Source organism: Candoia aspera, chromosome 13 (assembly GCF_035149785.1).
Source record: "Candoia aspera isolate rCanAsp1 chromosome 13, rCanAsp1.hap2, whole genome shotgun sequence".
Taxonomy (NCBI): domain Eukaryota; kingdom Metazoa; phylum Chordata; class Lepidosauria; order Squamata; family Boidae; genus Candoia; species Candoia aspera.
In genome coordinates, this window is record NC_086165.1 from 6,040,242 (window position 1) to 6,049,337 (window position 9,096).

Below are 9,096 nucleotides of genomic sequence, written 5' to 3' on the forward strand. Positions count from 1 at the left end.
AGGCAGGACTAGAATTCACAGCCTCCTGGTTTCTAGCCCAGCCACTTAACCACTAGACCAAACTGTATTAGTTTTTGATTTGCTGGTAGTGAGTAGGTGTAGGAAGGAAGGAAGGAAGGAAGGAAGGAAGGAAGGAAGGAAGGAAGGAAGGAAGGAGGTTTTGATCCATCTCTTCTATCAAAAAAATCATGTATTGGGGTACTGGGTCATAAGAAATGTCATTATCCAAAATCAAATCATTGCTCTATCCAGGTCAATTGCCCTGGGTTTGTATACTTGAGTGTGGTTTGTTTAGCATGTTGGAGGAAGCCAGTCCTGGGTAGGGATTAGCAACAGGAAAAGGAAAATCCTAGTTATGCAGTATAAGGTCTAATTCCTAATGGGAATTAGTCCAGAAGTCAAAGCTAAACCAGTCTGAGTTAAGACTGGAAACAGCAAAGAGAAGAAAAAGGAGAAGGTCCATGTGTGAAGGGACGTCAATTAGAGGTGCAAGTTGCAAGGTTGATCAGTTGTGTAAGCTGGCTAGAGGTGCTTCCAGGACTGTGCTGCTCTAAAACGGTGTGCTTTGTCCTGGAGGAACTCAGTACCTGATCCTTACTCCTCAAGCGTGATCTGACTGCAGGGCCACCGAACTACTCTTAAGTAGACCAGTACTTCTAAGTCTTTATTTATTGATTTGATTTGATTTCTATGGCCGCCCATCTCAGCAAGTGACTCTGGGCGGCTATAGAAATCGAATACATAAATACACAAATCTTACTGACCTCTTGTAAGTGAACCCTTTATATTTCATACCTTCCGATTTTCAGTCTGGTGCCGTTGCCATTCACGCGGGCTGAGTGACTGTTCGAATATGTCAGAATCCCTGCACAGGATTTTATGCTATTGGGATGGATTCTGGTCTGGGTCCTGTGCTCACTTCATGCAGAAGGCCCACCGGGGTTGCCTAATCTTCTTACTTTTAGCACTTGTCCTTTGGTGAAGCCAAGACAAGCTATGCCTTAGTTTGTTGGGTGAATTCAGCCAAATAAGGACACCAGACTCTAGGGAAAGGCACAGGAAGTCCTGTGTAACCCCAAAGATGGAAATAAGTCATAGGATAGCTGATCAAGGTCCTTTGATTAGAAATATAACCAGTTAAAGTGCAATATATCAAAGTTATTTCATAGTATTTCTGTACGTTTGCTGGCAACAGTTATTAATACTATAATTAATTTGATGTATATTGACTGATGGGATTTTCATAAGTCAGCCAGTGCTAAGTGCTTGGCTGAACGATGTTTACTATGTTTAGTAATTGTGATTAATCTCCCTTGTAAGCATTTGACAACCTCTAACAAAGCTTTATCTCTATAAGCTAGCTGAGGGTGTCTCTTCTGGGTTAGACTAGAATGACCTTTCCTGGATACAAGGAGCAGATTAACTGGCTTAATCTGTAACAGCTTGGATTTGGGCAAGTCTTTTATAAAGCATAAAAACCAGGCACGGAGGATGAGAATAACAAATAGTATTCCATGGACCCACCTATTAGAACCATCTGCTACTCCAGCCACCAGAGAGAAGATATACCTGTTGGTGAATGAATTCTGGAACTCCCGGTTGCTGTTTATAGCAGGGTTTCTCAACCTTGGGAACTTTAAGATGTGTGGACTTCGATTCCCAGAATTCAGAATTCATGCTGGCCAGGGAATTCTGGGAGTTGAAGTCCACACATCTTAAAGTTCCCAAGGTTGAAAAACACTGGTTTATGGGGATGTTAGTAGGAGCAGCATGACCTTAGTGTCACTGATTAGCAGGGACCCTCTGGAGCGATCCCCTAGAGTTTCTCCTTTATTTATGTGGAAATGACACGGATTGAGCTGGAGCAAGTTCCGTGAAAAGCAGATGTCCCATTACTTTTTTTCTGGAGCTGAAACTAAATTTATCCCCCAAAGGTTTTTTTTTTTTTAATATTCTGTTGTCTCATTATTTGACATTTTTTAAATAATGGAGCCACTAACCACAGGATATTCGATAGCAGTATTGGTTGTCCCAAACTGTCCTTGGCCGTCTTCAATACCTAACAGGCAATGGCATCTAAACTTTGGGTTGAAGGTGCTGAGATATGGATGATCTGTAATTGGCAAATCCAGTCTCAGCCTAACCAATCTCAAACCCTTGATTTTAAAGTTGGGGGAGTGAATTTCATATTCAGTGTGTTCTTTCTTTTTCACAACAGACGTAAGATGGAATTGGGAATATGGCCAAATCTCTCTTTCTCTCATAACTTGTGAATCTTATTAATAATTAGCACCGCATCACAGTTTAATGTTTTGCTTAGGCAATGGATTTTCTTTAAACAAAAAGCTGAGCCTGTAAGTATCTCCTGTGTTCTCTAGCCCTTCATTCCTTCTTTTCTGGAATATAAATTTCCTTCTATTGTTGCATTTTACAAAGGGAAAAAAAAAACCCTAGGTGATTATAATGAAAAGATAGATATTTTCTGGAAAGTAGATGACTTTTATAAATGTACTGGGGTGAAAAAGGGGTTGTTCTCAAAAGTTTTATGTTGATACAATTTCTTGCTTTTATAAATCCAGTACAATAATTAATAAGTGGGGAAGTGCATTCTTATTCAGTTCATGTAAAGAAATGTTAACCGCAGTGTAAGGCAGAATGAATAAATTAATGGCGGAGGAGGGTTAAGAAAATTCTGTGTTTTGCTCTATTTCCCTATGTACCCCTTTCAGGACTTCCAGATACAGTGATGGGCTTCTTCTCTCCAGAGTATTAAAGTTCATGGACACATCCATCCAGCTCCTTGGCTGCATTTGCTTCCCTTTCTCGAATCCCAGTTCTTCAAGAACTGCACTTGGGCTGTATCAATCCTGATGACCACTAGGTGACAGCCAAGAAGAACTGAAAACTCTCTCTGCTGCAATCTAGTGGTCGATAATAGTTGATAGCTTGGTGAAAATTCTTTTGAATTTTCTTTTGAACTGCTCAAAGAGATCTACAATTCTTTTGAATTGCTTTTGAACTGCTCAAAGAGATCTACAGTTCTCAGATGCGGAGCCATCTATTTAAAGTTTGCATACCCTGCAACATGCTGGAAAATTCATGAATGAAAAGCTGCTGCAGGAGGCTTGGTCCACCGCTTGTCACAGAAGGCTGTGTCCAAAGACCAAGCCATCAGGGACTAACCCTCTCCAGTTAACAAACTCTAATGGACCCTCATGATTCTTCTCCTTCCTGATTGAAAATGCTCAAGAGAATCAGCTAATTATTCAAGAGCCTAGGAAAGGGTGATGTAACGAGGGAGTGGCGATCTCCAGGCGTGAAGAAGCAGGGCTGCAGAGCCTCATCAGAAAACAGTTCCTTTGCTGATTCAGCGCATCTGAGAAAACTTGGTGGAATGGTTTCAGCACAAGAATCAACACATGACAGCTGGGGTTGGTGCCTGCCCCAACTTTAGAGGACACCCTTGTTCTTTAAAATGAAAATGTTAATCTAGGGATGTATTTTAAAAAGCCCAAATTTTAAGGAAACCATCAAGTCTTGCATGACTTCAGCATTCTCCCAAGAAAATGGAACATTCTTCCTCTGGAGATCAGGATGGCCCCAACTCTGCTGGATTTTCTTAAGGCCCTAAAATGTGTCCAGGGACTCCCTGCTTAGTTGTGTTAGTGATATGGGTTGGCTGCCTGTATTTTTAATTTTTATAATGTTTGTTACCGTTTTTATTCTGTTTTAATTCTGCTCACTGCCCAGAGCTGCTTGTTGAGGTAGGCGGCCCTATTAATTGGATAAATACATAAATAAAAACCTCACAGGCTCTTTAATGAGATTGGAGACAAGAAATTTCAACGTCGCCTTATGGCAATTGTTCCATCTTTATTAATGCACAATACAATAAGGTGCCATCTTGAAAAGAGAGTTGTTTATAGAAGCTTCACTTATACATTGGTGAGGTGGATGCTTATCTGGTTATCATGCAGGCCATGAATCATGAGCATAACTAGCTTCTGACATGTCTTGATGGGTTCAATAGTCTATCTGTGCAAAGGGCCTTTGGAATCATCCAGGAATCTGTCTCCTCGTGGGGAAGTTCTCTTTGCAGTGAGTCTGGAAAACAGCAGGAACAACAGACTTGTTTGTGATGGTTGGTAGAGTGCAAAAGCAGAATGTAGTTGGTTACATAATGTTCGTGCCCACCCCTCTCTGCCTTTGATGGTGGGGTGCTTTGTAAGATACATCTATCAGCGAACATCTGAGAAAGTTGTGTATAATAAACACATTTGGAAAGTTGCATTTAAATTCTGAATCCATAAGGGATGGTGTAGAGCAGGGTTTCTCAACCAGGGTTCCTCAAGAGGTCACTAGCAGTTTCCTGGTTGATCACGATTTACTTTAAAAAATATTTCAAATTCGGGCAACTTCACCTTAAAGAGGTAAGTTTCATTCTTTATTTTAAGAACACTCTTCATGCATACATACAGGCCTACACATGAAATGAATATAATAATTTTGTAACTTCTGGCCTATATTTGAGCCTGAACATGCAGGGGTTCCCTGAGGCCTGGAAAATATTTCAAGGGTTCCTCCAGGGTATAAAGTTGAGAAAGGCTGGTGTAGAGACAAAATAATATTTTTAGGAGTAGTTTCACTGAAAGAGGTCATGGCATATTGGAATGCTCATGGTCAGTTGCGAGAAAATCATGCCCAGAAGAAAAACTATGTACAAAAACTATAGGACAATATATTCTTTCATATATCAATAACCAGTTCTCTAAGAAATTTGATGAAATAGAGTACAAGTACTGATCCACCGATCCTTTTCCCAAGTCCTTCCTTCTTTCGAAGACAATGCCACCCTCTTTTGCAAGAAACGAAACACTTAATCTTCTGACTCCATTCCATGTTTAATCACCAATAATCCCTACTTGTTTGCAATTGCCAGTAACTTAACTATCCTTCACACCTCCTGATCTTTAGGATGGCCTGAATCTTCCATTCCTGCAGTTTGAAAAAAATTCACACATCACACAGACTCTGCACAGTACATTAGCTCCTCCCTGGTCCTGTTTTTGTTGGTTTGGTTTTGTACTTTGCACTGGTTACAATTTATCTGGAACTCATTTCCATCAGAATAGTTTGGAACAAGCAAAATCACAGAGGCTCTCAGATAACCACTGACAGGTGTTTTTGGAAAAGATTCAAATACGTTAAGAAAAGAAGGGAGAAGAAGCATGAGAAAGGAAGAATAATTTTCTTGCTTAGAAAATCTTTTTTTTATTCAAGCACAGGGAGCTTCTCAAATTGCTGCTTCGGCATTAGTTATGTCAAAAACCCGAAGGAGCCTGATGGTCAGGTTGGACCAAAGATCTGAGTGGAAGAGCTAAATAAGATTTTCTTCATGACATCAGCAACCTACTTTTTCAAAGTTTCCAACCTCACAAGAGCTGCCTTCACACAGAATGGACATTAGGACAGCTTCACATTTGTCCCCCAGGGCAGAACCAAGAATAACATCTGCAGTACTGCAACATGGACAGAATGGGAGCCTTATCATGGATCTGAGCCAGCAGTGGGGGTTTAACCCTTCAGTGAATTATCTGTTGGTGGTGGCCTTTCTTAGAAAGCCTAGATGGGTGGTTTGGGTCACCATCTGGAGCTGTGCATATATGATCCATATCAGGACATAATTCTGGCTTCTCCTGGAGGCCTGTGAACAGTCCAGATACATAAAATGGGTGCAAATGTTTTAGCATCCAGAAATCTGGAATTGAAGGCTGATAAATCAGTACTCTTGAAATTTAAGAGTACCAAAGACTCAGTTCCTGGCAATTAGAGAGACTCTTGTATTGCTAATAAGTAGTTCATTGCTCACAAGAATGTTTATTTCTCAATGGGGCATTCATTTGCTCAGCCATTTCTGGAGCTCTATGGATTTCCCACCCATGATGTAAGAGCATGGTGGAATTTAAGTTCCTAAAACGGGGAAGGGTGCATATGTTCCATGCCTGTGTTATAAGTGGATTCCTTGGTACAAAGTCACATTTGTACCAGAGATTTTACCAAATGGGTCAACTCTCCGCCTTTGAATTAGGTCTTTCTCAATGCCAAGGAAAGACTTAACACTACAATTCTGGGTGGGTGGGCAAGATTTAATTTGTTTAAAATGTCAGTTGTAGTAATTTCCACCTATTTGCTGGTATTGTTGTACTCTATGTAGTTTTCTGCTGGCTTGATTTGTTTCTCATATCCTCCGTTTTTCCTTTAAAAATGTCTATTCACATGTTTTGTTTTGCAGTTAAAAACAAAGTGAAATATTTCCGGAGGAGACCACAGCTCATCAGACATAGTTTACTTTGCATCTCCTTTGCTCTAGGTGTGTGATGAAAGATGAGTCTCGTTCGTCTTTTTTCTCTTTCTGTTCCACATGTTTGCCAGGACAAGTGGATCAATCTTGTTTTCTCCTTTTTCCTGCTGTACTGAGTCTCACGTTTTCCATTCTGTCTCCTCTGTGGCCACCTCAGGATATGATACTCATACCAGCTGGGGGTGAGAGCCCAGGTTGCAGAGACTGATGAAGGACAGGCCATTTTGTCCCACTAATTATGTGATTCAGTTTCAACTTTGTCTTTACAAAATCTGCATCTGCTGCTTGAGACATGCTGTATCCCTGATTTCATCGTGTTTGTGTTGGTTTTGTTTCTAGGGCAGCATGGTGGAAAAGGCTCAACTTCAGAGCCGCAGATCTCTCCACCGGTTGGAAGGCGTAGGGCAGAATGGCATCAGTTTTCATGCATACCTTTACTGAAAGCCTGAGCTAATTTTGGAGAGCCAGTGGGTGGTGGAAGGGCAATCAATATATCGTTAAATGAATTAACTCTGCAGAAAGAGGCATTAGAGATGTGCCAAGTCTACTGGCCAAGGTGGAACCCTTGAGAGCTTCTGGGCCAAGGCTTGGGGGCACTGCAAATATTTCACACATGGCATCGTCTCTGCCCCTGATGGAAGCTTTCCAGCAGACCTCAAAGGCAGCAAGGTTATTAAGCAGGCTGGCAGAGCACTTCTGCTGCCGATCATGAGCATTGCATGCTAATTAGTGCTCACTGAATCCTCTTTGCCATCCCAGGAACTATTGTTCTTGATGCAGAAGCACATCGCCTGTGAGATGAGCCCAGGAGATCATTTCGGGCAGCTGCGTTAGGATAATGTACTTAATCTACTGTGGAAGGCAGGCAGGCAGGCAGGCAGGCAGGCAGGCAGGCAGGCAGGCAGGCAGGCATATTACTATTAAATAACAATTTCTACTTAGTCTTCCAAATGGGGCTTAGGAGGTAAATTTTGTACAAAAAGAGGAAGAGACACGAGTTCTTTAGGACACTGCCTAATCAGTGGTTCTTCCTATTAATTCATTGCATACACAGAAATACGCAATACCTATTTCTGTTCTCTGGTTACTTAGCTTCTGAACTATTGACTCGTGATCCTTTTTGTTGCTGCATCCAATGCATCCATTAATTAATTAATTAGGAAAGATTAAGAACACCTAATACTTTGGCTCAGAAACATGAAACTTGGGAACTTCTCATACGTATCTTGGGAAACAAGTTGAACAAGGCAAGTTCAGTTTTGTTCCCTGCTGTGAATTTTAATCTGAGCTAAAAAAAAGTTCTCGTCATCCCTTCTCTGAATTTATCAAACTGCTGGAGTCACTTCTAATTCATCCTGGTTTCTCTTTTTCTTCTACCTCTCTTGGCATCCCTTCTGTGGCACCAGACCTTCCAGAAAATGCAATGCCAGGACCAGTCTCCATGTGTTCGTTATGAAAACCCATTACTAAAACACTGTTTAAAAATATAATAATTTGCTTGCGTGAGCACATGCATTGGGGATTTTTCTTGTTTGGCATTCTCTAGATCAGTGTTTCCAATCATGGCAACTTCCAGGGGTGTGGACTTCACCTTCCAGAATTCTACAAGCAGCCTGAACATAGATGAGAATTCTGGGAATTGAAGCCCACACCCCTGGAAGTTGCCATAGTTGGGGAACACTGATCAAATGAATACCTCCATTCTAAATCATTGTTTAAAGCCATAGTAGCTGAGTTCGAAGAGCCAGTTTGGTGTACTAGTTAAGACCTCAGGCTAGAAATTGGGGGACTGTGAGTTCTAGTCCCACCTTAGGCACAAAGCCAGCTGGGTGACCTTGGGCCAGTCGCTCTCTCTCAGCCCTAGGAAGCAGGCAATGGCAAACCACTTCTGAAAAACCCTGCCAAGAAAACTGCAGGTACTTGTCCAAGCAGTCCCTGAGAATTGGACATGATTGAGTGGATTAAAAAAAACAAAAGCTGAGTTCACACATTGCATGAAGACCACTTCCAAATAATGGCTTAGTGAAATACTTTAGGAATCAAAGTCATTATGAAATGACTACTGAATCTCAGCATTGGTCCATCAAGCTGGCAACTTTTAAACTTCTTTCCATATGTGGAAATTTGTGCTTGGACTCATGGCTTCTGCTTTGATCTTCTTGAATTGAGGAGAAAGGATTGCACTCATTGAGGTCCTAACAGCTTCTGCTGAATCAGGAACCATGACTGTGTTAGATCCCATAAAAGGTGTCATTATGTTCAGCTGACAGAGTTATACCCATCTTCTCTGTCCCTACAGGGAGGCTGAATCCGAAAGATGTGGAACAAAAAGCTGCACCTCCATTGTTTAGCATCAATTATTATTATTTTTAATGACCTGTGTAAGGGTAAAGTCTTTGCCAGATGGGACCCATCTGATGTGAGGACCTAACACAAGGATATTTTGGGGGAGATAAGCTGTGTCAGCTAGTGCATGCACAGTTATACTCCTGAGGTTCTCCAACACTACTAAAATAATGGCTAAAAGACTCACTGATTTGATCTCACTGATATAGGGAGGGATGGCTGGCTCTGGGTGCAGACAGGCACTAACATTCAGCCCTAAATGTCATCAGTCCTTCAAAACCCTGCTTAATAATGCAAAGCACAGGTTGTGCTGTTACACCATTTAATTCACTCCATCTGCACAAGGCATCTGTATTTCAGAATTTAATTTTCATTGACACCAAACAGGA